Source organism: Arachis hypogaea, chromosome 19, assembly GCF_003086295.3.
Source record: "Arachis hypogaea cultivar Tifrunner chromosome 19, arahy.Tifrunner.gnm2.J5K5, whole genome shotgun sequence".
Taxonomy (NCBI): Eukaryota; Viridiplantae; Streptophyta; class Magnoliopsida; order Fabales; family Fabaceae; genus Arachis; species Arachis hypogaea.
This window is the reverse complement of record NC_092054.1, coordinates 50,833,107-50,839,943: the sequence shown is the minus strand read 5'-3', so window position 1 is coordinate 50,839,943 and position 6,837 is coordinate 50,833,107.

Genomic DNA, 6,837 nt, shown 5'->3' with positions numbered 1-6,837 from the left:
CATCATTGCAAGGGAACTCACTTCTCAACAGGAGGAGCAGCTGCTTAGTGTGCTGAGAAGACACAAGAAGGCAATTGGGTAGAGCTTGGAAGATATAGTAGGCATCAGCCCTCAAGTTTGTGAGCACAGAATATTTTTAGAAGAAGGAGCAAGACCTATCCATCAACCTCAAAGGCGGCTGAATCCCACCATCCTAGAAGTTGTCAAGAAGGAAGTGACCAGACTGCTTGAAGCTGATATCATCTACCCCATCTCAGACAGTGAATGGGTCAGTCCAGTACAAGTGGTGCCCAAGAAGTTTGGAGTCACAAAAGTGAAGAATGAGCATGGAGAGCTCCTGACAACTAGAGTACAAAATTCCTGGAGGGTGTGCATTGATTACAGGCGCTTCAATCAGGCCACCCGCAAGGATCACTACCCCCTGCCATTCATTGATCAAATTCTTGATCGTTTGTCAGGTAAATCACACTACTACTTTTTAGATGGTTAAACAGGATATTTTCAAATCCATATAGCTCCTGAGGATCAGAAGAAGACTACTTTTACATGTCCCTTTGGAACGTATGCATACAAGAGGATGCATTTTGGCTTATGTAATACACCAGCTACTTTCCAAAGATGCATGATGAGTATTTTCTCATATCTTATTGAGAATTGTATGGAAGTTTTCATGGATGACTTTAGTGTGTATGGTGATTCATTTACCCTTTGCTTGGATAGTTTAGCTAGAGTATTAGACAAGTGTGTTAGTTCAAACATTGTATTAAATTTTGAAAAATGTCACTTTATGGTAAAACAAGGTATTGTTCTAGGACATGTTGTCTCTAATACAGGTATTTCTGTAGATCCAGCAAAGGTAGATGTCATTTCTAGTTTACCTTACCCCTCTTCCGTGAGGGAAGTCCGTTCGTTCCTTTGTCATGCAGATTTCTACTGGAGATTTATCAAGGACTTCAGTAAAGTAGCATTGCCTTTATCCAAACTGCTACAGAAGGATGTTGAGTTTGAGCTAAGTGAGAATTGCATGGAAGCGTTTGATAAGCTGAAGATCACCTTGACTCAAGCTCCGATTGTGAGAGGACCCGACTAGAATTCAGCTAAGAACTTATGAGGATCTTCCAATGGAAGTCCATGAAACTTGCAATTCTGTTGTATTAGAGAAACTAATTGAGGCTTAAGCTTAAAGTTGTTTGCTCTAATGGCAGGGATTGAAATGCTTCTCCCATAGAAGTCGGGAGTAGGTGCAGTAAAGTCACCAAGCACCTTCCTTGCATTGTTGGCATTGTTGTTTTTAGCTGCCATTGTTTCTTCTTCTTTGAAAAGTTCTGTTAGGCCCTCTAGAGAGAATTGTGCTTTAGCTTCTCTTAGCTTTCTCTTCAAGGTCCTTTCAGGTTCAGGATCAGCTTGAACAAGTATGCCTTTATCTTTGCTCATGCTCATATGAAAAAGAAGAGAACAAGAAAGTAGGGAATCCTCTATGTCACAGTATAGAGATTCTTTGAGGTGTCAGAGGAAAAGAAGAATAGAAGGAGGAGGTAGATAGAAGAGAATTCCAACTTATCAAAAGGGATAGAGTTCGAATTGCACCTTGAGGAGGAGTGTTAGTCCCTTAAATAGAAGGATGTGAGAAGAGGGGAAGAATTTTCGAAAATAAATTAAAAAGATTTTGAAATAATAAAAAGAAATTTAAAAATTTGATTGAGATTTTCAAAAATTAAGATTGGGAAAGAAATTAAGTGATTTTTGAAAAAGATTTTGAAATTAAAAATCAAGAAGATATGATTGAGAGTTAATTTTGAAAAAGATGTGATTGAAAAGATATGATTGAGAAGATATGATTGAAAATCAATTTTAAAAAAAAAGAAAGTTTTAAAATTAAAGTTGATTACTTGACTAACAAGAAATTAAAAGATATGATTCTTAAAAATTAAAATTTGATCCTTTCTTAATAGGCAAGTAACAACTTGAAAATTTTGAAGTAAATCATTAATAGTAGCAAGGATTTTTGAAAATAATAAAAAATGGAAAGAAATTGATTTTGAAGAGATATGATTGAAAAGATATGATTTGAAAAAGATTTGATTTTGAAAAAGATTTGAATTAAAAACAAAATCTTCCCTCTAGTGTCCTTCTGGCATTAAACGCCCAGAATGGCATCCATTCTGGCATTTAACGCCCAAAATCCTACCTTTTTGAGCGTTAAACGCCTAACCAGGTATCCTGGCTGACGTTTAAACACCAGTTTTCCTTCTTCACTGGGCGTTTTGAACGCCCAGCTTTTTCTGTTTGATTCCTCTGCTGAATGTTCTGAATCTTCAATTCTCTGTATTATTAACTTGAAAAGACATAGTTTTGAAATTTTTTTTTTTTGAATTTTTCAATGATGAGAAACAATCAAAATACAACTAATCTTAGGAAACTCAAATCAAACAAACAATGCATGCAGGACACCAAACTTAAAAATTTTCATATAAGAGACACTAACAAATTGAGAATACATATGAGAAACAACAAAACACACAAAACAAGAGAATTTAAAGATCAGAGCAATGAAATCATCAAGAACAACTTGAAGATCAATGAAGAACAATATGCATATATTCGAAAAATGCAAGAAGAAGAAAGTCATGCAATTGACACCAAACTTAAAAATTGACACTAGACTCAAACAAGAAACATAAAATATTTTTTATTTTTATGATTTTATAAAAAAAATTTTGTGGTTTTTCGAAAATTGAGTGGAAAAGAAAATAAAGGGATTCAAAATTTTTAACAAGAATTCCAAGAATCATTGCAATGTTAGTCTAAGACTCCGGTCCAGGAATTAGACATGGCTTACTAGCCAGCCAAGCTTTCAGTGAAAGCTCCGGTCCAAAACACTAGACATGACCAATGGCCAGCCAAGCTTTAGCAGAACATTGCTCACAACAGCAAAATTGATAGAAATCAACAAGCTCTTGTGATGATAAGTTGAAACCTCGGTCCAAAAGATTAGACATGGCTTCACAGCCAGCCAGACTTCAACAAATCATCATAAAACTCTAGAATTCATTCTTAAAAACTCTGAAGAACAAAATAGAGAAATTTTTTTTTTTCGAAAGTAAAATTACCTAATCTAAGCATCAAGATGAACCGTCAGTTGTCCAAACTCGAACATTCCCCGGCAACGGCGCCAAAAACATGGTGCACGAAATTGTGATCATCAACAATGGTGCTAAAGACTTGGAGCTCTCAAACGTGAATCACACTTTGTCACAATTCCGCACAACTAACCAGTAAGTGCACTGAGTCGTCCAAGTAATACCTTATGTGAGTAAGGGTCGATCCCACGGAGACTGTCGGCTTGAAGCAAGCTATGGTCATCTTATAAATCTCAATCAGGCGGATTCAAATGGTTATGGAGGATTGATAATTAAAAGATAAATAAAACATAAAGTAAAGATAGAGATAGAGATACTTATGTAATTCATTGGTAGGAATTTCAGATAAGCGTATGAAGATGCTTTGTTCCCCTTGAACCTCTGCTTTCCTATTGCCTTCTTCCAATCATTCATACTCCTTTCCATGGAAAGCTTTTTGTTGGGCATCACAGTTGTCAATGGTTACTTCCCGTCCTCTCAGTGAAAATGTTCTACGCACACTGTCACCGCACGGCTAATCATCTGTCGGTTCTCGATCATGTTGGAATAGGATCCATTGATCCTTTTACGTCTGTCACACGCCCAACACTTGCGAGTTTGAAGCTCGTCACAGTCATCCCTTCCCAGATCCTACTCAGAATACCACAGACAAGGTTTAGACGTTCCAGATCTCAGGAATGGCCGCCAATAATTCTAGCCTATACCACAAAGGTTCCAATCTTAGATTAGAAACCCAAGAGATATACATTCAAGCTTGTTTGCATGTAGAACGGAAGTGGTTGTCAGGCACACGTTCATAGGTGAGAATGGTGATGAGTGTCACATAATCATCACATTCATCATGTTCTTGGGTACGAATGAATATCTTGGAGAAGAAATAGACTTGAGTTGAATAGAAAAATAATAGTACTTGTATTAATTCATGAAGAACAACAGAGCTCCACACCTTAGTCTATGGTGTGTAGAAACTCCACCGTTGAAAATACATAAGAACAAGGTCTAGGCATGGCCGAGAGGCCAGCCTCCAAAACATTATCAAAGGATCAAAAGATAATCCAAAGATGAAAATACAATAGCAAAAGGTCCTATTTATAGAAAACTAGTAGCCTAGGGTTACAGAAATGAATAATTAATGCAGAAATCTTCTTCCGGGCCCACTTGGTGTGTGCTTGGGTTGAGCATTGAAGCTTCCATGTGTAGAGACTTTTTTTGGAGTTAAACACCAGCTTTTGTGCCAGTTTGGGCGTTTAACTCCAGCTTTTGTACCAATTCTGGCGTTAAACGCCAAAATTCTTGAGCTGACTTGGAACGCCTGTTTGGGCCATCAAATCTCAGGCAAAGTATGGACTATGACATATTGATGGAAAGCCCAGGATGTCTACTTTCCAACGCAATTAAGAGAGCACCAATTGGGCGTCTGTAGCTCCAGAAAATCTACTTCGAGTGCAAGGAGGTCAAAATCCAACAGCATCTGCAATCCTTTTTCAGCCTCTGAATCAGATTTTTGCTCAGGTCCCTCAATTTCAGCCAGAAAATACCTGAAATCACAGAAAAATACACAAACTCATAGTAAAGTCCAGAAGAATGATTTTTATTTAAAAACTAATAAAAACATCATAAAAACTAACTAAAATATATTAAAAACATACTAAAAATAATGCCAAAAAGCGTATAAATTATCCGCTCATCACAACACCAAACTTAAATTGTTACTTGTCCCCAAGAACCTAAAAATCAAATAGGATAAAAAGAAGAAGATATACAATGAATTCCAAAAACATCTATGAAGATCAGTATTAATTAGATGAGCGGGGCTTTTAGCTTTTTGCTTCTAAACAGTTTTGGCATCTCACTTTATCCTTTGAAGTTCAGAATGATTCGCTTCTATAGGAACTCAGAATCCATATAGTGTTATTGATTCTCCTAGTTAAGTATGTTGATTCTTGAACACAGCTACTTTATGAGTCTTGGCCGTGACCCAAAGCATTTTGTTTTCCAGTATTACCACCGGATACATAAATGCCACAGACACATAACTGGGTGAACCTTTTCAGATTGTGACTTAGCTTTGCTAGAGTCCCCAATTAGAGGTGTCCAGAGCTCTTAAGGACACTCTTTTTGCTTTGAACCACGACTTTAACCACTCAGTCTCAAGTTTTCACTTGACACCTTCACGCCACAAGCACATGGTTAGGGACAGCTTGGTTTAGTCGCTTAGGCCAGGATTTTATTCCTGTGGGCCCTCCTATCCACTGATGCTCAAAGCCTTGGATCCTTTTTATTTTACCCTTGCCTTTTGGTTTTAAGGGCTATTGGCTTTTTCTGCTTGCTTTTTCTTTCTTTCTTTTTTCGTTTTTTTTTTCGCACATATATTTTTTTTCTGCAAGCTTTTCACTGCTTTTTCTTACTTCAAGAATCAATTTTATGAGTTATGCTTGAGTTATGCTTCTCATGCCTATCCCTTGCATGCTTTTACCTCTTGCATCTATTTAATTATGTATTGCCTTCTTGATCTTAATTGATGTCTTAACTACATGTTGTAGCTACCCTGTAGTTGAGCTATCATCTTTCCTATGGCATTCATTATCACTTGGAATTTTCTCCCTTCTAGTTTTCGTTATCTATATTTCACACTCCTTTTTCTTCTTCCTTAGGCATGGGTACCAAGAAAGGAAAAGAGAAGGCCACTGACAAGCCACCGACAAGGAGAGGAACCAAGAGAACATTGGCTAAGGCGCTTCCATCTACCAGTGTCAAACCACCAACAAAGCGGGTGAAGAGGATCATTAGAGTTGATGAAGCAGAGAAAGCCTTTCCCGCACGGGACTCCACACGGTTCAGTAACCATTATTGCGAACAGATGTTCCCCATCCTAGTTTAGAGGAACTACAACAATGAGCATCTGCTCATTGTCCCAACACACTTTGTTGATTTTGTGGAGTCCCGAATTGAGAGGAGACAGTGGGGATTTTTAAGGAGGCATCCGTGAGAGGCCAATCTATTATGGGTAGTTGAATTCTACTCCAACTTTCACTCGCCTACTCTGCAGACTGTCTACATTCGTCAGCAGCAAGTCCCTGTCTCCGAGAGTGCCATACAGAGAGCACTGGACCTTCCACCTAGTCCAGATAGATGGGATGCATATCAAAAAGCATCTCATACAAGCCAGATGTATCAGTTCGACTGGGATAGCATCCTTGGAGTTATAGCCCAACCTGGCAGCACCTGGATCTATAGGCAGCATCGTTCAAAACCCAAGAGCATCTCAGCCCAGTCACTCACCCTGGAGGCTCGCGTGTGGGCACAGATTATGTCCCACTATGTCTTTCCAAGCACTCACGAGTCGACCTTCACAGCCGACATGGCTGTTCTCATCTGGTGCATCTTGATAGAGCAACCCCTCAACCTACCCCGATACATCCGGCAAGCAATTGGACATGTACAGATTGCGGGTAACCTGCCTTTCCCCACCTTGGTTTCAGATTTAGTCTCTGCAGCATGTGTGTCATATCGGGCAGGAGACACGAAGGTCATGATCCCTAGAGCCAATTAGTATGTCCCAAATGGGAAGTACATCAGGCCACCAGTTCCCTCTGCGAGTCGGCCTGCAGGCCCATCTTTGGATACTCCTCCTTCTTCCGCTCCACCACCATCCACACCACAAGCACCATCCATCCATCAGATGTTTCTTCAGATC